The following is a 26958-nucleotide window of genomic DNA, read 5'->3' on the forward strand; positions in this document are numbered from 1 at the left end:
CTGGATATTTGGGAAGAGGGACAGCGTAACACAAAGGCAGGGTAACGGACCAGCAGCGAGGGGCTGCTGGCAGAACTCGGAGCCACACATCACCTGGTAACTCACCAAATGTTATCCAAAAGGTGATTTTAATCTAGGAATGCAGGAACTGGAGACCTGCGGTCCTCTTTTGCCCATCTACAACCTGATACCAAAAAGCCTACAAAGTCCAAAATAACTACGTAACTTTTGTTATTTCACAGAATCACAGAATCACAGAATCACAGAATCTCTAGGTTGGAAGAGACCTCAAGATCATCGAGTCCAACCTCTGACCTAACACTAACAGTCCCCACTAAACCATATCCCTAAGTTCTACATCTAAACGTCTTTTGAAGACTTCCAGGGATGGTGACTCAACCACCTCCCTGGGCAGCCTGTTCCAATGTCTAACAACCCTTTCAGTAAAGAAATTCTTCCTAACATCTAACCTAAAACTCCCCTGGCGCAACTTTAGCCCATTCCCCCTCGTCCTGTCACCAGGCACATGGGAGAACAGGCCAACCCCCATCTCGCTAGAGCCTCCTTTAATATACTTATACAGAGTGATAAGGTCACCCCTGAGCCTCCTTTTCTCTAGGCTGAACAAGCCCAGCTCCTTCAGCCGCTCCTCATAGGACTTGCTCTCCAGGCCCCTCACCAGCTTCGTCGCCCTTCTCTGGACCCGCTCAAGCACCTCGATGTCCTTCTTGTAGCGAGGGGCCCAGAACTGAACACAGTACTCGAGGTGCGGCCTCACCAGAGCTAAAAATAAAATAAATTTCTTTATTTTATTTTATAAAAGTCTGCCTTAAGGGAAGGAGAAATAAATATGGGTGAGCAGACACCTTTATGATGCCCACCAAAGTCTCGGATCTTGAGCAGCCAGCTTGCAGGAGGAGGTTGAGCTGGGTCTTGCTTCTTGGGAAGCGCGCTAACTGCTGTGCTACGATGCAGGTACGCACCCTGACTCTCCTCCCAACACGATTTTGAAGCAAAATATTGTGCTGTGCGTAAAGCACCCTGCTGTGAGACGAGCAGGAGTGGCCCTGCCCACCACATAGGTGCTGGCTGGCCCAAGGGAAGAGCCTGCAGAGCGTTATTTGGTGTACTAGCCCTGGAGTCACCCAGCAGCAGATCTGAAGCCTCTAGGAAGCTCTGCTGGTGAAACCGCTCCTTACAAACCTGGGTGAGGCTTTGGAGGAATCCCTGCATGGGTCTTACACATCCTGCATTCCCCATAAGTCTCATTTCTAGGTCCAGGCCTGAGGGAACATCTTACACAGCCCACGTGAGATGAACTTTGGACCCTGTGCCCAAAACCAGCATTTTGCCCTCAGGCCTTCCTTTCCCTTGCAAGACGAAGCTGGAAGAAATATTTCATGTAAACCACATTTAAAAAGCATCGACCATTTATCATGTGGAATTACGATCAGGTGTAATTTAAAATAAACAGATATCTATAAGCAACTAAGCTTAACATTTGGCTAACTGCAATTCTCTGCAGCTCACTCACAGCCCCACAGCAGTATCAAATTCAGGAACAACCATCTCTCTCATTTTCTATCTTCTTTGACATTTAGTTTTTCTAAATCTTCTAGTTTTTCCAAATTTCCTAGTTTTTCTTTTTCTTTTTCTTTCTTATTTTATTTTCTTGGAGGTTTTTCTTTTCTTTGACATTTAGTAGCCAAGTACCCCAGGAACTCTAAGCATAACAGCCCCTGATCTGTCTTTCCAGAGCCTCCTGTGCTCCAAAATTTATTCCCCTACCCACTGACATCTGCATTTCTGCCTGGGTGAACCCTGGTGTATCTCAGGAGAGCCCGGAGCTCCCTCTTGTGTCACCAAGGCACTGCAGGTACTTGCACCCATCAACACCCCAGCCACCCCCTGTTCCTGGACACCTCACCTCCGAGCCCAAGCTCATCCTGCTTGCACCATAAATTCACTTGAAACCTGCAGTGCCTCTGGCTCGAGCTGCAGCCTCCTATTTTTCATGCCTTCTGCTTGCACACGGCGCTTCCCAGGCTGCAAGGTCACAGAACAAAATCTCAGGGCGGCATCGAAGGGAGCCGGGTGAGCAGATGAAGTCAGCTTCCCGCAGTGCTCTCCAGGGCAGACACTGTACCCGGGTGTGTTTGCAGGGGGATGAGAGGAGCCTGCAGTGGCACGCTGCTGAAATTCTGCACCTGATGGAGCTGCTGGGTTGGAGGTTTCAAAGTACATTTTAAGTCAATCAGAGAATAGTGGGTTTTACAGTTTAGGAGCTTAAATTATTCAGTGCTCCAAAGAATGGAGCTTTTTTTTTCTTTTTTATGAGTTAGGAACAAAGTCAGGAAGGAAGAAATCAAATAGAGAATGATGCCCCAAAACACATTTATCTGAAGGGAAGCAGGTTAAGCATCCTACATCTTGCAGAGGAGAGCTGTCACGTTACCTGACCACAGCTACAGCGAGACTGCGTTTTCACTGGCACTCTCCCACAGATGCTTTTCACATATTGTCCCTCTCTAATATTCCTCTTCAGATTCAGGGCAAGCGAAGGACCAGCTGAATCAGAGCCAAGATGCATTTGTATCCATTCTTGCCCATTTCCTCCTGGTTTCTATCACCAATTAAGTGTTACCGTTATGTATTAAATGGAATTAGCTTGTTGTCGAAAGGCAGCGACAGGAGGAGCAGAGATTTATGCGCTGGGCTGCTTTCTGCTCAGCAGCTTGGCTCTGATGGATGTTAGCAGGCATTGGTCACCATCAAACGAACCTACCTGAACCACGCAGGTAATGAACCCTGCCGTAGGAAACTCCTTCTCAAGGTGACCCCATCACAGCCACCAGGATCCAGAGGGATCACGGTGCCAAATATACGTGAGACTCAGTAGCTGGCGAGGTTCCTGCCTTTTGTCTCTGCACCCTGAGGACTTTAAGGCTGTCTGCAGGCACGCACGCAGGGCACAGGCTCCTGCCCACCTGAGCAGGGATGGGGAACACCTGGAGGAGATTTGGGTCCACACAAACATCACCCTACACACACCTCCTGCCTTCACCCCGAGTCTCCCCCTCGTGCAGAGATGAGCCTGGCTCCAGCTGACAAAGCGACCTCACTGTGAGGCTGAGCTTTCCCCTGATGTACACCACAACATTTTGCTCCATCCTCTAGAAGCTCTTCACAAACAGGAATTATTTTTGCCAACTCTCTATTCCCATAAGCTGTTTGTTACGCTTTTGGAGCACTCGGAAATTTCATCTTATTTCCAGGGGTTTATCACCTTCCAAAACTGCTCCCTCCCAAGCCATTATTTCTCACCCTGGCGTTCAGCCTGGAGGTGAGTTTCTTTAGAGAGTTGAAGTAGAACCCATTCAGTATTTTATGGCAATCAGCATACACAGGAGTATGATCTCCTAATGACACACTTAATGCAAAACTGCGCTCTTTGTTTTGCTTTAAGGGATGCCTGTCACAGAAGACCGAACGCCTGGATGGGATTTTTGGTGAAAGCAGGATCGAGACCTTGAGCTGTGCCACATCAGGAGCCGGGGACGTGCGGCTGCAGCACCACCTCTGGCTCTCTCCCTTCGGTAGATTAATTTCATCCCTATGCAGCAGCACACCAGAAGCAAACTGACGCATGCTCAGAAAAACGCTACAGAGTGGGAAGAGACGGCTTCTCCTCCAGGAAAGCTTCTAGTTTTTATGCCAAATTTTATCCCTATTTTCCTGGGAACGACCTGTGTACACACACAGGGGGTTGGGGTCTTTCAAACGTATACTCATGCAGGAGGTAAGTGCAGCCAGGGGGACGCAGCTACAGTTTGCTCTGGGAATCCTAACCGAATTCCCCAACTTCTGAGTCAATTTAAGATTTTTAATTGCTGCAAAGGAGGCTGTTGGGTTTCTTTCCCTCAATCATTTTAATGGAAGATTCTAACTTCCCCAGAATCTCAGGAGGTTGGGTAATTATTTACCTTCCCTCTTCCCTTTAGGAAATTTCAAAGGGTGATTTTTTACTCTCTTTGCATAGGGCTTAGAGTCTGAGCAAGGGAACTGCTGTAAATTGATAGCTAGTGTTAATTATTCATACGCCGTGTTAAAACCCTCTCGAGTACTCAGCAGAAATTGAAAATTAAATTATAAGTTTGGTTACTTTCAGATTTAGGACTTCTTACTGGACATTTACCACCAAGAATACCCCATGGCAACTGCCTGGCACTGAAGCTGTGCAGACACAGAGGGACCCAGAGCCAAGTCTAGCTTTGCACAAGGGCTGAGCACAAACCCTGCAACTCACCTAGGGCAGAGCCAGCTCTGCACAGGCTTCTTTGAAGGCTGAGGGTCCTTGGGAGATAATTAGTGGGATGGTTTTGAGCAAATCTATAGGGCAATGCAATTTGGACAGCTGAGTTTGGACGTTTGGGACAAACTCCTGAGTGCACAAGTCTCACTAAGGGGACAGTGACACGATTAGTTTCACAGATGCCACACTTCGTGCTCCTGAGGCAAACTCAGCGCTTACAGACTTTGTTTTACCTTGCCACCAGCTCCTCCTAGCTTTGTAGGACAGCTCATGGTGGTGACCACGGCTGAGAGGGGAGCACGAGAGGGCTCAGCAGCTGCACCACGCTCACAGCTCCTCTCTCCTGTGACGGATCCCTGCTGCAATCCAAGCCAGAGCCAGACCGAGCCTCTAAGCAGCAACTGCAACGCATACTGCAAGCAGCTCTTCTAAAAACCCTGCCTGCATCAGCCATACACGTCCCCCATATAGTGAGTGAAGAGCTGCGAGTACTTAAAAAAAAATTTTTAAAAAGTCAGTGGGAGAGGTAATTCTTCAAAGCTACAGCCCCAGGAAAGAATCACATGAAACAGGGCAAGCAGGACACCTCCAGAGGTCACCTCATCCATTTCTCTATCACAGTGAAGGATCCAGGAGGATGCGTGCCTGGCCTGTTAGTTAAAATCTCCCCTAATGACTCCACGATGTGCTCCAGAAATTCTCTGCCCTTAGCAGAGCACAGCCCTGCCTGAAGCAGTCGAAGGCCATTAGTTCCTGTCCTGTTCGAGGGGCCACCAAAACTAACGTGGGCTGGGAGAGCCTGCGAGCTTTTCCAGCCTTGCTGTCTGCCCTAAAGCCTCTCCATGCTCTGTGCTGCGGAGTTGGCAGCAGCTCAGAGCCGTGGTAATTTGGTAATTCTCCCAGGAATGGCCGCGGGCACATTACTGCTCTTCCCCTGGCAGCAGCGAGTGGCCGACTGTGAGCACGTTGCCTTTGGGCTTGAAAAAGATGGGTGTCACGGTCACACGTTGGGTTTTGTGGGTAAAATCCCGGAGGGAAACTACTGCTTTACACAAGCAGATATGGCATTGAGATTTATGTAGCACAGCTCATCCTAAAAGGGCTTTCCCTGTGAATTAATTGATGGGAGAGGGACACACGCCAAGCAGAACTTACCCAGCTGAGAGGTGGATCTCCCTGCACAGAAGCCAGCCCTACAGACAGCGAGGAGCCTGCGCTGGTTTTACATAGGAAACATCATTAGTGCTTGAAGGAAGAAGGGTTGCTACACTTCCCATCAGTTCTCTTTGCTATCTGGTTGCAGGCTGCTTGCACAAGGCCTGGGGGTGGCACCACCCCATCCCTCTCCTCACTGGCAGCAACAGGAGATGCTACCTCTACGCTACCCCTTCTGGATCAAGGCTGGAAGGGAGTCCAGGGAATCCCATCTTTGCTTTGTGCACCTGATTAGAAGCAGAAAGATCCCTCTTCATTTATGGACGACATCCAGAGACACCATGTTCGTGCTTCTCACAAAGCAGGTGGCTTATCCTAACTCTCTCCACCGTCCCCCTCCCCGGCCCCATGATAATACACACAAATAAATCCCCAGAGGCAACCCATGGGCACACAGGGGCTGGAGCTGCTCCTTAGCTTTGTGAGCACAGATGCCCTGATGGCCACAGGACCTAAATTAGGCATCTGTGGTAAGCAGCCTACGTGAGACCTCCTGCTGGCTTTGCTGGCATTTTGGGAACCAAAGTCTGTGTTGTTTTCCTTCCAGCTTTCCAGAGAAAGAAGCACTGGTGCTTACAGCCTGTCTAAAAGCCACCTCCTCTGGTGGTGGTGGCTTTCTTGGCCCCAGGGGCCTGGTTCAAAAGCTTTTCAGTGTCTGGGTTCATTGGCTTCACTCACCTCTAGGCAAAGTGTGCATCAGGGGTGCATGAAATGGTGCCAGGATAGAAAAGTGCAACGCTCTGCGTGGTTTTGGAACAGGTGTCCCAAATATCAGCTACCAGAGAATGAGACTCCAGACTCGATTAGTTTTAGTCATTTAGGTTTTGTACCTGTGCTAAAAATAAATAAATAAATAAAAGAAAAAAGGCGCCTCTGCACCACTGAAGGTGATGGAATTTCTACATTTCCATCGTTCATCTTGCTGCTTTTAGGACTTCGACCCCACATATCCTCTCCTGCCAACCAGCGTATCGCAGCAAGCAACATGCTCCCAAACCCCAGCCTGTTTTTTGATTCTGCTTTTCAGTAAGCTTTGGGAGTAGGAGGAAAGGCAAAAGGGCTTGGCTACAACCCACCCAGTGGTCAGAAGGACAGCCAGGCTGTCCTGGGGCACTCAAAAGCCCCATCACGAGGGCTCTGTGCCTGCTTTGAAGCAGCCTCCCAGGGCGATGTGGGCAGTAGAGCCCCGCAGCACCATCGGGGCTGGATCTCTCTGTCTCTTTTCTGATCTTCCTAGAAAACACAAGGGGTGAAATGCTTTAGGGCAAGACACGTCAAAGCCAAGCCTTCTTCTGTGAAAAAGATCCACGAAGCTCCTTTTACCTGTTTGTATTACAGGATGCAACCACGACCATGCCTGGCACTGCAGCTGTACTGGGAGCAGCTGGTTCCCAGCCTGGGGAGGCTGGGATAGAAGAGAAGTACCTAACAGGAGGGATAACTAGCTTTGTTTCACAGAGGAGGGAGGCAACACGGCCAGAAATTAAGCTTTGTGCACCCCCAGTGATAACCACACACTTGTGAACCCCCTAAAGGCCTGGAGGCAAACCACCCTGGCCCTCCGCACTGCCACCCCGTGTGCCTCATGGCAGGGAAGAGGGAATCACTGATGCTGCTGTTCAGTATTGAGAGGGAATACACACGCCCTAGAAGACTCCAGAAACTCTAATTACAACATCCTTTTCCAAAAAAACAACCAAATATAAGTAGCTTGTATTAGACACAATAAAACCCTCTAAGCTGGAGGCATCACCGAGATAACGTGACCGCCCTCATTAGGAACACACCAGCAGGTAGCTTTCCAAGCAAGGATTTTTTCACAAACGTTTCAAGATGTATTTCCCAAGGCAGGGTTTGTTATAAGCAGCTGATCTGGGGCCTGTGCATTTTGAAAGCCAAAGCAGGCCCGGCTTTCAGAAGAAAACGGGACCTCCACTCTGAAAAAAGAAGCGGTCCTTAAAGCATAACACCCCAAAACCACCCAGCAAAACAACCCAGCAATGAGGAGCGCAATGAGGAACTGAGATTTTGATGCTTTGAGGGAGCACCAGCTGCTGTGGGACCTACACCTAACCAGATGCATGATCGTGTGTCCCATTTACCTGCAGAGCAGCCGGGCTCTTTCTCAGAGCTGAGCGATGAGCTTGCCTCTGAGTATTGGGTGACAGGTTACAGGACTTGCTGTGGGAGCTCAGAGATGAGATTTTTAAGCAGAGATCTGGGAAACCAGCAGAAAGGACGTGGCTGCTTGGAAATTGCCTCCCTATGGGCAACAGGCAGCAGAGGTGGCAGTGTGAGGGTGCTTTGTGAGGCTGCTTTAACAGGGCAACGAAGAGCAGCCCTGCAGAGCAAAGAGAGAAAGGAGATCGCAGGCAGGACACGGCTAGGTCAGCAGAGCCCTTACAAAGGCAGGCACATGATTTATGTCTGAGGCAGGGGGGAAAAAAGGAGGTAAAAAGGACACAGATACCATGGCTGCACCGCTCCAGGACGGTGCACCTTACAGCAGCGTTTGGAAGGGCACAGAGGGGGCAGAGGGGAATGGGCATACACAGGGATGCGTCAGGACTGTCCAAGGACTTAGCTCACATTTGAGCCAGAGAAGACAAGAGTGGCACTGCAGCAGCTGCTGCAGCTGGATTTTCCTATTCACACAGATTTCTCCAGCTATCTTTCCACTTGCAGAGCCGTAACGGTGATGGATTTCACCTCCAGACATTTAATTTGTGTCCAAGGTTAGTCACGTTCTGTACTGTTTGTGTTTCTCTCCCATTGCTGCTTGCCTTGGCAGCACAGGACATTTCTGTACCTTCACGTGCTTCCCAGCTTCCTGCAGCTTATTTGTTCCTGGGGGACAAAACACCGACGTATCCGGCATCTCGTGACTGCTTTCTGCATATTTTTCTCTGACTAATCTGAAGTTGAATCCAGCTGAAGACAAAATCACAGGTCTGACCCGGCGTGCCGTGCTGTCCACCCCGCAGTTAGAGCTCCTGGTCTCCATCTGCAACTCGGAAGCGAAAAATAGCGACAAGTCCTCACCTGCACTGCAGAGTCCCCACACAGTCCGACCCCGGCTCCGGCTGCACCGTGCATCTCTGCTGTCACAGAACAGCCACGGAGTGGCAGACGAGGTATCCCGAGAGCACATCACAACAACCCCAGGCAGCGGACAGCCTCACAGCAACGTGGCTGTGGCACACATCTCCCTGCCCGCAGCCTGGGAGAGGAGACAGCAGCGTCCCAGCTTCTTGTGCTAAAAGGGATCGTTGGCAGCCCTGGGACAACAAAATATTGCAAAAACACTGGCCAGCCAGGCATCCGGTGCATAACTTTGTGAAGCCAACAAGAAACACCTCCACTGTAATGAAACAGGGATGAGTTCCCACAGGGAGACAAGTGTTGAGGGCAGCATCCCGCGAACCCCCAGCTAGCTGAGATGCACCAGCTGTGTCCTCCAGAGAGCAAAAGACAAAAATGATCTCCAAGGAAGGCTCACAAGCAGCCATCAGCAATTCTCTGAAGGCTCACTGCTCCCCACGGTACTGGGGGATGATTTCTGGCTGCCCTTGCTGCTGTCACCCTGGCCAGCAGTCCCCCTATGTCCCACCGCCCGCCTCCATCCTGCAACTCCACACAAATCCACTGCCAGCTGCACGCTGCCACCCTGTTTGTGTTGCTAAAGCCACATGTCTGGCCCAAAAGCCACAGGCTGGCCGTGCTAATTGCAGGATCCAGCCTTAAATAAAGCCCTGAGCAGAACTGGGCCTCTTTTCCCTATCACACCGAAGGGGAATTAGACATCTAAGCCCATAACCCGAATAGCCTGGCTCTTCACCTGGAGTCAGCGCAAAGAGCTGCCTTCAAATAAAAGCCACATTATCTTCTGGGAAATATCCGTGCCATAATATGCATGAGCCAGAAATAGACACTTCAGGAGAAGAGAAACTGCCTCTGGAAACAGCCAGCTGCCTTCAGTCCATTGCTCCAGCTCTCCTGTAGCTCTCCGTTTGGACTTCCCTGCTCAGCTGTCCCAAAGCGATAAAAACACGCTAGGATGTGCATCTGACCAAACACACTTTGTTAGTTTATATTCCTTAAATCACTCGACTCTAAACATTAGGAGAGCTGCAGGATGTGTTACCTAGCCCACGTTTCAGCACTTGTCTCTCAATGGGGATTTAATAGATGCCTGAACTTCCCATTTCAAGTCACATAAACAGAATGAGAGGATACAGGCTGCTCGTTTTGACACAGCAACCAGAAAAACGCCAGCGAAGAGCCAGATTGCAAATGTCAAAACAAGCGATTGGCTTTGAAATATGGGGAGAAGATCCTTCTAATGATCCTAGCAGCTTAAACGCTTATGCAATGCGAAAAACAAGGCACCAAAAGCACCCTCCAACTGTCCTTCATTTAGCGGGATGATGGCAGATGTGCTGTGCCTACAAAATGTCTCCTTGTTCCAGTCAGGTGAGAAAGCAGCATGCTTACAAAAGGTACTATGGTCTGGAGCTTGCGAGGATTTTGTTTAAGTATCTACCTCTGCTACAGAAGCCCTCGTGACCTTGTCTTAACACATTCACCTCTCTGCAACTTCCTTGTCCGCTCAAGCTGGATGCTCTGGGGAAGGACCTGTACCTAAAATTCAAGCGTATGAACAGCGTTACAGCACAACACACTTCACAGCTCAGAAACAACCTCTCAGATGCTACTACAATAGAAGGAAAAGCAAATATTTGCTGTAATCCTTCGGTACCATGGGATTTAAGCTCGTCAGATGCTGGCGCAAAAGCAGGTCAAAAAAACTGGAAACCCCACAGGCCACTGAGCTGATAGCTGATCTGCTGTCCCCGTGGGAAGCCACTGAGTCAGCGCTCCCAAAATGCATTCAGACCGAGGGATGGCAACTGAAAACGTCGCTGCTGGCAGTGATGGCCCCGAGCTGGGCTTTAGGATGGGTTCAGGAGGTGGGGATGAGGTCAGGGAGCAAACCAGGAGGCTGACGGCTGGGGAAGGCACCCAGCTCCTGCCAAGGGGTCACGCCGTGCTGCAGCCCCAGCAGCAGGCAGAGAAATCAAGAAAAAGCAGCCCGGCCCCGCTCAGTCACATACTGCAAAAGAGGTTCAAGGACAGGACTTTGCTGGGGACAATTCCAGCACATTCTTCATTGCTTCTCGTCAGCCCAGCGGCTCCTCGAATGATGAACTGGTCTGGGCTCATATGGCTCTGCAGAAATTATTATTTTCCAGAATGATTTGAACTGAAGGGAAAAGTTATTTATGCTTCTTTTTATACATCTTTACATAATTTATTCACTTTTCACCCAAACAGTTCATGGCTTCTTAAAATGGGGCTTCAGAATGTATTTGTTTCATTGATTAATTAGAGAGTAAATTAGTCTTTACTTACTTTTTGCTTAATGACCTACCAAAGGCCTCCGAATTTGGCTTAATAACAGTGCTGCAAGATACTTGAAGTGATGAATTATGGCATAATAATTAACATCCTTGCAGTTGTCAGGCACAACGCCCAGCGAGGTACAAAGCCTCTGCATACCCAGATATAAATGATTCCAGGAGCCCACGCTTTGATGTGTTTATGGCTGTGATACCATAGTTAATATTTGACATACCAGTAAAATATCTTAAAACCTTTCTTTCAGTTAAAGAAACTATGGACATATTTAGGCTATAGAACATCAGCAAGAGATTTAGAGTAAACTTTTCAGAAAACAAGCCCCCACCTGGACATTTTTGCCTCCAGAACCTGTTACAAATACCAAGTCAAATTCTGCTTGCAGAACAATCCTCTTGGCATAAACCAGAGAGCTGTTATCAGCTCTGCAGTTCGCTAATTAGAGTTTACCCCAGCCTGACCTAAGCCAGAGCAATTTTTAGCTATTAAATGGCCACTTTAGTTTATGTGATGCTGCCGTGGCTCTGCTGAGTGCCCACTGGTCTTGCATGGGTCCATGTCCATTCCCTGCACGCCCAGCCCAAGCAGCACACTGCACAGAGTTTCATCTCTTCCAGCTTTCACCCAAACAGCTTGTAGCAGCGTGGAAAACTCAGTTTTCAAAAACAAAGAGTAATTCAATCGGGAAAGAGGGAAACAAATAGCACGCTTGGATGAAGCCACCTGAAAACACAACCTGGAATCTAATTCTCTACACATGCCATGAAATAACTAACTGTGAGAGGTGAAGGACAGAAAGCCACTGACCTCCCCGAGCACTACTAAATGCCAGGACAGAAGATTCAGGTAGATCCCAACACTCCAGCACTCAGATAGGGCTGATATCAAACTGAAAGGGTTGTGAGGTTTTGGAACAGGCTGCCCAGGGAAGTGGCTGAGTCACCACCATCCCTGGAGGTCTTCAAGAAAAGTGTGGATGTAGAACTTATGGACATGGTTTAGTGGTGGACTTGGCAGCGCTACGTTAAAGGTTGGGCCAGGTGATCTTAGAGGTCTTTTCCTAAATGATTCAACCTAAATGATTCTGTGATTCTATGAAATTTCAGTGGGACTAGAAAGCTCTCAACTTGCACAGCAAAAATTCACCTGGCTGTTTCTATTCTTTTGCTAAACAATGCAAATAAAGCCAACAATGGCCCAAGGTTCACTTAAATTGATAAAAATTGATAAAAACAGCACAACAATATCAGTGCAGTCTAAATTGTTTGGATATAGGCAGAATATCAGAGCAGGAACTCCAACAAAGCCCTGCAGTTCTGGGCACCTTTCGCTCAGAAGCCAACAGAAACATCAAGCCCATTTTAAAATCTGCCCTTGGACAACAGAAGTGCCTCTCTTCAAAAAGGAGCTGCTTACAAAAATCATCTCATCTCACCTGGCTGCCAAATAACTGTGTATGTGCAGTTGACAGAGCTGCTTCATTGGAAGTTGTACACCTCAGAACCTGCTCTGAGGAAGAGTCAAGGGGTTCTTTGTAGGGCTGTGCCACACGTCCTGGGTCTTCTGTTCACCTTTCATTGATCTTCTCTGTGAAAAAGGACCTGGAAAAGTGTGTGCACACACAGGGTGGGGAAAGGAATCTAGAGCAAATGCTACAGCATGGAGATATTGAAGCCCATCTGCTTTACTAAAAGCAGCAAGAAACGAGGAAGGCAGCAACACACTTCCGAGGAACTGCGTCTGTTGGAGTGTTAAGATACCAGGCAAGCCTTCAAGCCAAAGCTAAAAGAAGGGAAGGCTTGAGCGGTGACTTTAAACCCTGTTTTGCTGACCAGGTCAGTCTAGCTGCTTTGGTACCTGGTTAAATCACTTTTTTCCACTGACACTGGTGTCACTGCTCATCTTGACTCCATGGTGCGGTCCCGTTCCCATCAGCGAGGCTGCAGCTAGCAGTTCATGCACCTGCTTCCCCCTTTGCCTGATGAAAGTTTTAAGTGCAAGAGCATAATTTCTAAGAAAACAATTAAAATGGAAGCTTTGCAGCAGCTCGAGCTACCAGGGAAGTTGTCAGCCCTCATGACACACAAGTACGAGTGAGCTCTCTGGCTGCCAGGCTGTCTAGCCAACGTGGGAACAACTGCTCAGTTCTTGCTTCGCTTCCAAAAACGACTACATTGGCATCAGCAGGAGTCACAAACGTTCAAGGGCAGAGCACAAACTCGCTGCACAGACTCCTCCACGTACCTGATGCCACTTCAATTTAGCTAGTAGTGAATTTCTACACACCAGACAGCAAGTAGCGCTTTCAAGAAAAGGAACAAGTTTGGTAAAATGCAGCCTTTTGAACGATCAACCCTGAGCTTTACTAGGCCCTCTGCTTCCTTAGAGGAAGTCTCGGGAACAAAAAGGATGTTTCAGCAGGGATGATCCAGTTTTGGTAGCACTTGCCTCATTGAGCACACTTAAGCAGAACATTTAATCAATCCATTTAACATAAAGTGACAGTTTGCCTGCACATGCAGAATTGAAAGCACTTTATTTTTAGGCTCAAGTGGTAGAATTTCAAACTGACAACGGGAAACATCACAGTGATTTAATGACCCCATGATTTTGGCCAACCCAGCAGTTTGCTGACACTCTGTTTGTAAAAGCAGAGCAGATGCTCCTCGGCTTTCTTGTAATGACTTTGAAAAGCAGAGGTTTTAAATGTGTAATATGACAGATATGAGGTCCAGAAACAGATACGGAAAACAACAGCAAAACACCACAAAAGACACTTTGCAAACCCCACCAAAATGGCTGCAAATGTCGTCAGGATGTGACTGAAAATGTTAAATACAAAGGACATGTTTTACTTAGGAAGGAAGGAGATCCAGGAGGATGCAAGGAGACACAAGCAGAGATGCCACAAAAATTCACTAAAGGGCAAGTGAGAAACTGTGGAACTTGGCATGAAAAGTGTGCACAGAAAGAAGGAAATGGGAAAGGAGGAGAAACTCTGAGAAGATAAGAGCAGGAGCTCTAGAGTTAGTGTATTTGAACAAAAAAACCTGCAGTGATTTTGCCTGTACAGACCCGAGGCAGAACATCTTGATTTCAGCTCCCTGAAAGCCAGCAAGGTAAGAGTTATCCAGGACCAGTTACAGACCCTGTGTGCTCTTCCAAGCTCTCAAGCACAGCAAACAGCAATCAAAAAATCTTGTGAAGCCTCAAGACACTCGATAACCCTTAAGGGCCCTTTCCAACTCGGGATATTCTATAATTCTGTGAAACCAACCTACTCTGCCCTCCATTTGGTGTAATAAAACCAGTCCAGGTTAACCCCGCAGGCAGTTTTTGTACACCCCAAAGGTGACACTGCCAGAGAGGTCTTTCAGGAAGAGGAGTTCCTACAGCCACACACTGCCCTATACGGACTTCACAGCAGTCCTGAAACCTCCATTCCTACAAAAATGTAAAGAAAGCTAAATTGAAAAGTGCCCTCTAGAAAGTGCCAGCAATTTGGTGATCCAGCCTCTTTGAAGAGCCCAGCCTTCTGAAACATCCTCCTTACAGTCACCTCATTGTCTCTCAAAAGCACCACGTAAGATATCCATATCACACCCCATTCTCTCATGTTGTCCAGCAGCTTCCCATAAAAAGTGTTCAGGGTGATGGAATTGAAATATTTCCTACTTAAGATCTAGCACTAGACTTCTTTAGCTGTAGTCAGAAAAGGCTAAAGCACCAGTTTTTGTTAGTTCAGTGTTTCTTGGTCACGCTACCAAAAGCACCCTTGCATTAAGGGACTGGCACCGATGGCTACAGGCCGTGGCCCAGGCTTCAATGGGAAAAGTCATTTTGGAAACCCAGTGTCAAGCCAGCAGCATTTGGAGAAGGGGAGCTCAGCATTTTCTGAAAGCCTGTATTCTTGGACAGAAGCCCTACCAAAAAGCACGGCGAGGAGCCCTCCTACACTGCCAGCACCACCAGCACAGCAGACTTTCACCACCCAGGACACAACTCCTGGTGAAGGGACTCTCCTCACAGCAGCAGGGCCAAGCTAACACTCTCCTTGGGCTCTTGGGGTGAAGTCTAGCTGCCGCTTCACCTATGAGAACTTCAAAGGCAGCCTGCCCATCCTGTGCATGGCTCAGTGATATACCCAAGCTCCAAGAGCTCGTGCAAAGGAGGTTGCTCTGTACCTGTACTCCGAGGCTCCCCTGGTTCAGGTGTCCCCAGAGATCTCTGCGGATCTGCCAGCACAGAGGGGAAATCCCCTGGCAGGGCAGGAAGCTGCGTGGCACTGAGCAGTGGCCCTCTTCTGCCAGGATACGGGCACGGGAGCTTTGCTTTTCCTAATGAGGTCTCAGAGGAGATGAGCTGCGACTGTCTTTTGGGAAACACAAGAGATGAGTTTGCAGGTAGGTAGCAGACCAGCCAAAACGCCACAGTTTGAAAGCTTTTGAGAGCTCCAAGACCTGAAATACCTTCAGAATAAATTGCTTGGAGTCTTCGAAGAGACTCATTTTGGCAGGAGCCTTCATAAGAAAGGGTAAACTGCAGAACTAAAGGTATGGCCCAAAGAACAGAGTGGTGGCTTAGGTACCTCATGGCTTTGTCAGATGCGCTGCACCAAGTTCTTGGGGACTCCTGGGACTGCAGAGATCTGGTGAACCTCCTAGCAACAGCTGTGGCTCAGGTGTATGTGAGGAGCCATGTAGAAATAATCACCAAACACAGATGCTGGTAGCTGAAACCCCGAGCCAAAGCTGCAAAACCCCTCCGTGCTGCAGCACAACAAACGGCAGGACTCCTTTTTCAAGAAAAAAAATGCTGCTGGGCTGAAAGCAGACTTATCTCCCGCGACTCACGGTAAAAACTGGTGTAAGGTAGGCTGCTAACAACATCGCTCAAAGCCTTCCTTGCAGACACGCTGTCGTATAATGGAATTTCTCAAACCTAAGATAGGAAAAGCAGGCAGCCTCCTTTGCATGAAGATTAGCAAGAAGGATGGCTTAATCTTTCTTTTGGGCTGCTCAAATCCACGCTTCTCTTCACAAATCCAGCAGGCAAAGTTAAACGCAGGTGAGGTCGCTGTCAGCACAGGCAGGAAACAAGTGAATAAAAAGCCACAAACCCTTGGAAATACCTCCATTAATTATAAATCATTGAAAAGCGTTCAGACAGTTTAGGTGCTACAGACTGTGGCTGGTGCAAAGGGACAGCAGAGCGCCTTTTCCCCTGGTGGCCATGGGAATCTGAGTTTTACTTTGAAAATTTACAGAAAGCAGCAAGCCAGGGGCTCATGGCCATGACCAGCCAGAGTCACTACGAGCTTTAAAAGCCCCTCTGATTTCCCAGCTTAACCAGTGGGCGCAGGTGGTGGCAAATTCATGCAGCAGCTCTAGTCATTGAGGCTGAAACCCCATCATCAAACCAGGACTGAGAAAGATCTCGGTCCTTTACAGGGAATAAAAGGAGACAGACTTCGGAGAACTTGGTTATGAACAAGACTACCAACCCACAGTCACTCCCCATCTAAAATGGGTGCAGCAAATGGCAAGGAGACAATTTGCCTAAGATTAACAGAAAGCTTAGGAATATCCCCAAGGGCACATACGGTGCTTGTGAAACAGCAGGGAGCTGAAACCAAGCCTCACGGCTCCATTTCCAGCCTCGACCCCAAAATCACCCTTCGTCTCCTCTGCGAAGGCCCATCTGACCAGCCCCAAGATCATTTGCAAGCTCTAAATAGAAAGAGTATGAAGAATGGAAAATAACTTTCAACACTGACAATATTGTCCCTATTTAGCTAACAAGTATCGATTTTTTTCCTCAGCCACTTGAATGCAGATGAAAGCAGCGCAGATTTGGTTCTTTTGTTTAATTCCCTGAGTCCAATCAGCATTACTGATGCTATCACCAGGCTCTGAGGACTGATTACCCATGTGCTATTTAAAGTCGGAGAGGTGCTTACATCTCATTTTGCTTGGGACCAATGGGAATCGCAGGATAGGCAGCAAATTCTAATTTTTTTTTGCTGTTGTTGATAAAGCTCCCCTATGTGAAGGGACAGATCTCTGAAAAAACAAGCTGTTCTCAGAGCAACAGAACAGATGATGCCTTGTTTTCCTACAGATTTATCCCTCTTCAACAGGAGCATAGAAACCCTGCTTCTGCTTTTGCCACAATTCCATCTCTCCACGAAATTTTGGAAAGAACTTAACTTCCACGAATCACCTTACAATCTCTTTTCCAATCATTTCCAGCTGCAGGAGCTCAAGAGGTCACAAGCTTTTCCACCTGTGACTGAAAAAAAGGAAGCAGTGGGAAACAATTAGTCTATATAGCATTTATTCCATCTCTTTAGGTTGTTCTTTCCCTTCTTAATTCAGATGCAACGAGCACTCGGGCACTTGCCTGCAGTATCACCGGTTGTCCGTAGCTGGTATGAGAAGAGCTGTCTTGACCAAGATGACAAATGAAGCCCGGAATTTATCAACTGCCAATGTTTTTGCCAGTTTTGCATTAAGCAAGAAGCCCTGGGTACCGCAGGCAGCGAGGACGTAGGGTGCTCCTCCAAGCCTCGCAGCTGTACAGCTGAAGGCAGGAGCAAACTTTGGGCATTTTTACAATTCGGGAATTTTTACAAAATGCCTGTGTATTTCCACTAAGTGGAAAACCTCTGTAAGAAATAATTCAAGAGTATGGCCAGAAATCCTTGGCTGGCAAGCGCCAGCAGGGACGCACTGAGCATTTTCAGCCAGACCACCTCGAAGGCAGGCAGGCAGCAATAAGAGGTCCAACTACTCGAAACACGTGCTGCTCTCACCTGGTCCAATATCCCTGTGCAACCCACAGACACTGCGAAACCCCTAGAGCAGGAGACAGCTCTGAGCACATGCACTGAACTCCCTCCTGGCTGTCACACTTGCGAGTTCATCCTCTAAGGCAGGAGGTTTGATTCCCCAGTGCTTTGTGTATGCCCACACTCCCACAAACTAGTGTTTAACTTTCCTCAGATCAGCTCCTCCTGAGCACTTTCACCCCGTGGACGTGAGTTTTGCGAGCCACAGGCCACAGTCCGACCCAAAGGCTCAGACAACCAGTCCTCAGGGCAGCAGCCCCCTCAGGACATCCAAAACCCACATCTGAAGCCCAGACTGAAACTGATTTGTTCCCGGCTGCGGCTGACAGTGCAGCAAGCTCCCAGTCTACAAACGATAAATTATACATGAACCACGCTACCTGCTGTGAGCATCCGAGTGCTGTTGCGACTTGCTCTACTACAGTCGTTTTGGATTGCTTAGCTCACTGAGATCTCGGCTTGCCGCAGTGGTGACCGCACTGGGACACAGTCAAGGGACAGTCGGGACGAGCCGTGGCCCCCCAGGGGTCTGTTTTCCACAGCGAGCCCAGCCAGGCTGCAGGGGTCTGCCTCACACGCTGGGCACAGTCTGACAAGGTGCTGGTTTGGGCAGAAAAGCTACTTTAAAGCGTTTCATAGAGTCCTAGAATCATTAGTTTGGAAAAGCCCCCCAGGATCATCTGGTCCAACCACCCCCTACCACCAACATCACCCCTAACCCATGTCCCCAAGCACCAGGCCCAACCTTCCCTTGAACACCCCCAGGGACGGGGACTCCCCCACCTCCCTGGGCAACCCGTCCCAACGCCTGCCTGCTCTCTGAGCAGAAATGTCTCCTCATTTCCCACCTCAACCTCCCCTGGCACAACTTGAGGCCATTCCCTGGTCCCATCACCGGTTACCTGTGAGCAGAGGCCGACCCCCAGCTCCCCACCCCTTCCAGGTACCTGCAGAGAGCACCGAGCTCTGCCCTGAGCCTCCTCTTCCCCAGCCCAAACTCCCCCAGCTCCTCCACCCTCTCCTCACAGGACTTGTGCCCCAGGCCCTTCCCCAGCTCCGCAGCCCTTCTTTAGACATGCTCCATGGCCTCCATGTCCTTCTGGTACTGCGGGGCCCAAAGCTGCCAGCAAACCCTTGGCCACAGGCAACCTTGAGCATGTCACTCATTGCAATACCACGCAGCAGTTTTCCTGCCTGCTGGAAGTTTTCCTGGTCTGCACCAGGACGAAGAGAAGACCGGTCCCCAAGAAACAAACAAAAAAGAAAGCAAAGGGTCAGTCACTATGAAGCCAGGGGATCTGCTGAGTGGCCTCTTACTCTGTGTATAAGGAATTAAAAGCCAGCAACCGGCCCTTCTTCAGGGCAGATAATTCTCAAGGCTGTTAGGATGGCACAGAAATCCTTGGAAGGAAGATGCCATCGTTCGGAAGGAGGGATGCCACTGCCAAAGCTGACGGGGTCAGGCTAATCACAAGTGTTAAAGCGAGTGACAAACCCTGTGAGAGAAACATTATGTGCCTGTATTTCCATAGGATCATCATCTCTTCACTACACGTGCATACAACCCACAAAATAATAATAGTAATAAAAAAAAGCCAGTGAAGCACACAAAACTAATAAGGAAATAAAGAAACAGTTGACAGAATAAAGCAAAATTTGTGAGGAAAAACAAACAAACAAAAAACAATGCAAACAGACAAAAACCACAAATGTTTTCCTAACAGAAAACCTCGTTTTCTATGGTTTTGCCTCCTTCGGTCTCTTGGCTTGGTTATCCAGGAAGATGAAGCATTGACTGAAGCAGTTCTTTGTCTTACAAAGTGGGCAAGGACAACCTGGTTGTTGTTCCTCTGATGTCTAACAAGGGCTGAGCTCACGCTCTAGGTTTTACAACAGCCAAGTGCCAAGGATTTCTGTCTTTATCAGGTCTGCTGCATGCACAGAACTAGCAAAAAGACAGTTTGGTTGAATTTCCATCCGAATTCAACTGGACCAATCCAAGACATTGAAGATTCAGGGGATGAGACAAGCAATACGCACACACAATGGCAGCAAAATCATATTTTAAGAAAATGAGGTTGAAAGAAGTATTGCAATTAGTTGGAAATCCTACAGCCAGCGACACGGAGAACAGGATCCCAAAGACATTCAGTAGGAAAGGGTTTCCTAAAGGCCCAAACAACAGCATCTGCTGACAACAAAATGAGCTTCTCCCAGGAGCTGGGAGAAGATACAGCCAGGAGCTGGCCCAGGCTGCCCAAAGGGATGCCCCGTGCCAAGTGGCACCGTGCTCAGCAATAACAACTGGGGGATAAAAGGGGGAATGTGGGAACTGTCCTGATCTCACCCCACCAGTTCTCGCACTTTTCCTTCTCCAACTTTCTCCCCATCACACTTGGGGAAAGCAAGTGAGTGGTTGGGCAGTGCTCAGCTGCCTGCTGGTGGGTTAAACCACACCAGGAGAGGCAGGGTCTTGCGCTACCTAAACTGATGTACATTCTGTAAATCTGACACTCGGGAACTACCAGCTACTAATGTCCAAGTACATTTTGTAAAAGTCCCAGTAACCAGGAGGAGTTTCTCCAGCAAACCACAAATATCTCTAGGTAAAGCGGCTCACAGCAAAGAACAAATCTGGCTGACGTTTCTGCCTTTCAGACTGTTGGTCTTCCTTAGTGACTAATTAGTTTGTTAAAGGCTTAGTGATTTTGTTCTTTTTTTAAATTGCATGCAAAGACTTTTCTGGCTTTATCGTGTTCGTAAGATGTTTGTGCAGGCCAGCAGAGCATATGCCCCGTTCCCTAAATTAATAGGTTGCATGCTTTCTTTCGGAGGACAACAAATTGAATTAAGATGTCTGGGGAGCTGTATTCTCCCGAGAATTCTCACTGGGGATTGAATTTGAAAAACCCATCTTTTGCAAGCAGCTCTGTGCTTTTGTATGAACTCGAGGAGAGAAGCTACATTCTGGAGAAAAATCATCAGTAGATAGTCACAGGCTGATTTAATTCTGAAAAACAAGAGTTTTTTTTTTTTTTAAATGAAGAAAAGTCTGCTTCAAACACTTGGTAGCAAAGTCCCTTTAGACTTTGGCTATGTCAGGTAGCTTAGATGATGTCTACTGCAGTGTACAATCTCCAGGACATCTCATTACTGCTGTTGGCTTCCATCGGTAGGAAAGTTATTAACAAGCAAATATCTGCCATAAGAACCTGGGAGATCCTCCACTATTAAAACGACAAGCAGAGCACTGTGACAAGTACTTAAATTCTTTAAATTGCCTTTAAATTAATTTCTTTAATTCTCTTTAAATTCTCCTCCCACTGGAGGAGAGATGAGGACCCCTGGCAGCCACCCAAGCTTCCTCAGCCACCTGAAGCTGGCCAAGCGTGCAGGAGCACTTCTACCAGCCACCAGGGCCCTGAGCCAGCTTGCTCTCGAAAATTAATTCCAATCAGACACCAAGTCACAGAAAAAAAAACCCTGCACAGCCTCAAACCCAGCACCCCCAGCATATCTCCCCCAGACTGAGCACTTGCTCGCCCCAGAGAAAGGAATCGCAGTATCCCTGCTGGGACACGAGTTGTCACCGTGCTTTTATGAGTCCTTCTGCACTCGTAACTGAGCAACAGCATAAATACAACGAAACCCAAGTCCCATCTCAACAGCTCAGCAAAGGTCAGGTTTCTGGAAGTGCAGAAACCTCTCAGCAGCCCTTCTAACCACGATGGGTAGCGTGGCCCCGGCTGGGTGAGCAGAAAGTCTGGCAGAGTCCGAGCAGGCAAGGAGTCCTTTTGGAAGCACCCGTGGCTGCTAAGAAGAGCCAAATATTTGGTTCACAACCTGCACACATGGGAGAGAAGGAAGATCTCCAGCATTACACGGCTGTGGTCCTACAACCTGCAGGAGCACACCCTAGATGCTGCCTTTGTAAGGGAGCCGCCTGTGCTCCACTAATCCAGCACTGGCCTGTTTAGCAGCTGGCAGTAAAAAGAAAGTGCCAAGTCATCTACTTCCACATTTAGGGATGATGAAAAGCACTTGAAAATCCTCGGCACTTGTGCAATGATTATAACAAGCACAAGTACTTGCTTTGGGGAAGTATAATGTATTCGGGCGCGCAGAACCACATCAAAGTGGAAGCTTTCAGACACTTCAAGGAGGAGCACGCGAAGACATTTATAGAGACTGAAATAATTGTCGTCGCGGTCACGAGCCCCTCTTAGGCAAGGATCACAGGAAGGAGAAGCAGATGAGAGAAGCACAGTGGACACATAGCTGAGACAATAACCTAAGTTTCTATTACCTGGAGATAGTGCAAGCAGTGCCACTCAGTTTGTGGGGTTCTTCTACCTGAGGACGAGCTGCAGCTGCTCAAAAAATAGTCTTGCAGTGGGGTCAGTGCTCCACAGCTCTCTGCTTCCTGTAAAGGGCTCCAAGCTGGTCAGCAATTCCCATACAACTAACCACAGCCTTGTGTAGGGTCTCCCTGTGAATCCCCATTTCCCACCTCCGTTTTGCTAGGCACCAGCTGGTAACATCTGTGTGTGCCCACTGGAGTGATGCCTCCTCCCCATCACTGGGGCAGCTGAGATGAAGTTTCCCATCTGCAATCTGCCGCTGTCTCTAAGCCCAGACCAGCCCTCTGCAAGGGAAAGGCAATGGAAATCAACAGAAACATTCAAAAGGACTCGGGTAAAGCCTCTGCTGGCTAAGCCACATTTGGGAAATTGGGCTGGAAACAAACTGGGAACTTAGTTTAATCAGCTCGGCTTCACCATCAACACCTGATCAGAAGTCTCATGTGAAGGAACACGCAACTTGTCACAGATGCAAGGTGGAATTATGATCATAAATATTTTTCTTTTAGTTGTGGCAGGACCTAGGAAATAGGAGGATATGGCCTCACTTAGAGGAAGGTGGAAGAAAAAGCCTGGTGCAACGAGGCTTCCCCTCTCTGCTTACCAATTAATGACTCACGGAATTTGTAGGACCTTAATACGAACCATTAATCATTATTCCTATAAGGATAATTTGGATCTAATTAATAACCTAACAATCTAATAACAAGATCAGTATCTACCTTGATTCAAATACAGGCCATTTGCATAGACATGCAAATACTGTGCACATTTGCATAGACAAAGAAGCTCAGCCCTCCCCCAGCCCCTTTACCAGATACTCAAGCTTTTTGTTTGTTTTACTTTTGTTTTTACGCAAGGTTTCTTTCCCCTTTTTGCCCTAAAATTTAAGCCACAGAGAGGAGGAGATGCTGATGGTGCTGTCCCAGGCTGAGAGCAGCAGAGATGTTCCTCTCGACAGGCAAGGTCAGCAAATGCCAGGAAAAGCATCCGATGATCCTAGAGATTCCTGGGGCTCTTCGGAGTTTGGGACTGCTCCCCCATGCCTCAAGCTTGTGGAGTGAGCCAAACGTCTGGGGCCAGCTAACTAAAGGAGATTTTAAAATGCAAAGAGGGTGATATATGGGGATGAAACTACAGGAGGGCTTCCAAGCAGGAAGGCTCCAACTGCCCAGCGAGGAACACTACACGACAAGGATTTCAGAGCTGACACGGAAAAAAAATAGGAGAAAAAAGAAAAAAGAAACAAACTTCTTCCCAGTTAGCACATCGGCATGCCCCAGTCCTGTAGCAGCAGCTCCTCGATGAGGCACTTGAGCAATAAATCCAGAGCACGCGATCCCCTGGGCAGCGAGGCTGTAAAAGCACCGATCATTAGTGGCAAAGCAAACACGCGTCGGCTGCAACTCAATTCAGGCTGCGTGGCATCTAAGTAAAAGGAGGTCATCTTTATTTCCAGCTCTAAGTGTTTTTTTATTATTAGTTTTGCTCTTTATTAGCAGCATGGGACAAAAGGGAAACAAACTCCCGTTTTGCTCCGAACCTCGCGCATCGCAAGTGCAAAGGGGTGAGGCCGAGCGACTGCCACTGGGCTGAGAGGCACAGGAGGGGACTTCTGCCTTCCCCCCTAGGTCTGGGAGGGAGCTAATTAATTTAACGGAGCATGGTGCGGGTCCTCAGCCATCCTCAGACCCTGCAAAGTGCCGCTCGTCCTCCTGCCACCCTGCCCTGCACAGCCACCGTGGAGCTTGGGACGATTTGCAGGGAGAGAGGAGCCACATCCCCAACCCCAACAGTACAACAAAACAGGGTCAAACCCTAAATGCAGGGAAAACTTACCAAGGAAAAACACCTTCCAGCCCCATCTCCTAAAAGCCCCCAACAGTACAGAGCCTTTACAAAGCATTTAGAAGAGCACACACCCCGAGGGGCTGAGGTGAAAAACCAGAAACCCCTTCACAGGTAATTTTTTTTTTTTTACTAAGGTAGGAGCAGCCTGAGCCACGACTTGGAATGAAAGAGCTAACTCAGCTTCCACTGGAGCTCCAGGATTGCAACGCCAGCATAAATTTTACTAAAACAGCAACACAAACAGAGTCTTTTTACCCCCTGAAATGTTTCTGTAGATCAGATGAGACTCTCAGGCCTTTAAATAAGTCTGCTCAAGCACCACGACGGCCTCTTCTGCCCGAGCAAGGAGTTATTCCGGCAACCCGACAGTGATTCAGGGATTTGCCTTTTGCTACGCAGAGCCATAACGCCACTCCAGACACCAACAAACTGATTTGTCAGGTCTACTAGTGCTATTTTTTTTGGCCTGATAGTCTATGACTTCGTGGGTTGTTTGGTGAGGACCGCAAAGAGCATGAATGTTTATTTATTATTAAACCAGGATCACCGTGAGACACCAAAGACAACTGAAACACGTGGAGTTCCTCGCGCTGTGCTGATGCACCATGATGCAAACCAACCTCCTAAACAGCAGGGGAGGCAGGGAGAAAGTTCGCTCCTTCGAGGCAGGAATTATTGGGGTTGGTTTCTCTCAGGCTGCTTTGATGAATCCAACCCCAGTCGCTTCCAGCCAGACGAGGCTGGGCCCGAAGGAGTGACTGAGGCTCTGCTGCGGTTCTCTACTGCCTGCTGCAGCAAAGCCCCGAGTACCCAGATGCATCCTTGTAAACCTATTGAATTTTATTTCCTTTAAATTACGGAGCAGCCACGCCGATTTCGCAGTGAAGGCAGGAACAAACATTAACATTCGTAAGAAATATTTATTTCTAACTTGCCCCAGAAGGCTGCTTTCTTCGTGAAATTTCTCTGCGTGTCTTTCTAACCCAAGTAGAGCTTTGGCTTGCGAAGTCTACCGTAAATCAGGCACAGCAAAAGAGAGATGAGGTTCCCTTTGGCACAAACGCTCTACCCTCTGAGAGCCGTTCCTCAAAGAGGTCAGCCTGGAAAACCCAATGTTGCCTTACTTATATCTCTTAGGAGAAGGCCAGAAGCTGAGAATTTAAAGTCTTGGGCGTCAAAAGAAGAAAATCACATAATTATCAAAACAAAGTATCGGCTGATTTTGCTTTCTGCTAGCAGATTCACATAATTCCTGCAGTAAAACGGTGCTGAGTGACACACGGCAAGGTGAAGGAAAGGGGAAGGGAGCATCGCTGAGCAGACCACAGGAACTTCTCCCGTCGGATCAGGAGCTCTAGGGATCTCCACCCAGGATGAGAAGCAAGATACGTTACATAAAGGTGCTTTTTAATAGCCTCAGCATCCCTCGGGCTCCTTAAAAAGCACCAGCACCAGTGGAAACAGGGAGAGGAAAAAAGCTTCTCTTGGCTTTTACCCCAAAATACAATGGGGAGAGGAGGTGATGCAAAGGCAAATAATACTTTAGGGGGGGAATATCAGAAAGGAAACCCCTTTCAAAAAAAAAAAAAAAAAAAAGAAAAATTCAAAGAAAATTCAAAGAAAAATTCAAGCAACTCTGCAACTGGAATACATCAGCAGGAGAGGGGAGAGGAGCTCCTCGCTGCAGAAGCCACTTGGACAAACCGCTGCCAGGACAGATGATGAACGTGCCTACTTTGAGCAGCATATGGCACAGCACAGCCCCACCACCCTTGTTTTCTTGTCTCATTTCAGGCCAGAGCTGCCTTTTGTGCCAGCCTGGCAACTTTGCTTCAGTGACCTGCAGCAGAACAGCCTGTTCTCCCGTCCACGTTTCCACAGCCCCGGGAGCTGTCGAGCTGCCTGCTGGTGACGGATGGCCTCATGCCCACCGCCAGCCTCCTGCAGGAGCCGCGTCGCTTCCATCTGGACGGCTGCGAACCTGGAGATGGGAGGCACAGAAGGTGCAGTCGTGGCCCCCGAGCTAGCAGCAGGATAAATAACTCCAGTTTGCACCAGGCAGTGCTGTTGGGCAACCAGCAAGAGCAGGAAGAACGGACCCATGGGCAAGTTCGCCTCCTTTTTGTACAGATACCAACAGATCCACGGAAAGAGCAAAGAGCCACGGCCAGGAGTGTTTCTCTTCTTGCCCTTCATGCCAGAAAGGCAGGAGCCACTCGGACACATCCCTAACTTCTTTCTGCCCCAAATCAAGGAGCCCTTCAAGCAGAAGAACCACTTCCATGGACTTTAAGGAAGCCTTCCAAAGCTCTGGAGTCACTAGTTTCTGCTCCAAGGCATGTAAAATAATCCAAAAATGCACAGAAATGTGGCTGGGTCTCACCTTCTCTTGGTACAAGACACAACCAACCCAGCACAATCGCTGCTAACACAGCTTTGTCTGGACTGGGCTGGAAAACCACCCCTCACTGATCACCCACCCTTCAACACATCCTTGAAAGGTATCTCATAAAGCCTAAGCCAAACCTCCCTTGTTGCAGTTTCCACCCAAATACTTCTTTTTCTTGCCCTCAAGATCACGAACAGAGCTCATTTCCTTCCTTTTAATGCTTCGAGGACAGACACCATTTATGACTTCAGCCTTCAGTCCCACACTGAACAAGCCCAGGCTCTCAGTTTTCCAGGACGTATCACACACCTGACTCAGCCACAGAGGACACCGTCCATCTATTTCAGAAAAACACAGGAATAAATTTGACAGGACACAAAATTTGCAATAGTGGACCCAGGTGACTGGCCCCACCAGTTTAAGTTTTGCTCTCCAGTAGCTGGGATGTGATTTTCATTTGCTGAAAATAGGCAAAGTTCACAGCTTTTGCCTTAATAAAGGTTGCCAAGCTGGGAGGTTCACTGCACGTCCTCCAGATTTCTATACTTCTCACAGCAGGATT

General features: G+C 48.4%; 1 protein-coding gene and 1 long non-coding RNA gene across 6 annotated transcripts in view; one reads left to right on the forward strand and one right to left on the reverse strand.

The window, feature by feature from the left end:
* SLC35F4 (solute carrier family 35 member F4) overlaps positions 1 to 26958 on the reverse strand; it is a 102920-nt gene that overhangs the window by 48402 nt on the left and 27560 nt on the right. The window contains exons 1-2 of one of the 5 annotated variants that reach the window (XM_072038139.1): positions 2786 to 3020; positions 1928 to 2216 (exon numbers count right to left, since the gene is read on the reverse strand). The exons of 3 other annotated variants lie outside the window; for them this stretch is intronic. The gene's annotated coding sequence lies outside the window, so the exon portion shown is untranslated. Of the gene's footprint in view, positions 1 to 1927; positions 2226 to 2785; positions 3021 to 26958 lie in introns of those variants that run through there. One more of the 5 variants, XM_038180183.2, reaches the window with a different exon arrangement.
* On the forward strand, positions 3060 to 4167 carry LOC110352962 (uncharacterized). Its single transcript, XR_002402806.4, has 2 exons — positions 3060 to 3343; positions 3467 to 4167. It is a non-coding gene; the product is annotated as an uncharacterized lncRNA (long non-coding RNA).

This window comes from Anas platyrhynchos, chromosome 5 (genome assembly GCF_047663525.1).
Source record: "Anas platyrhynchos isolate ZD024472 breed Pekin duck chromosome 5, IASCAAS_PekinDuck_T2T, whole genome shotgun sequence".
In the NCBI taxonomy this organism is placed as follows: Eukaryota; Metazoa; Chordata; class Aves; order Anseriformes; family Anatidae; genus Anas; species Anas platyrhynchos.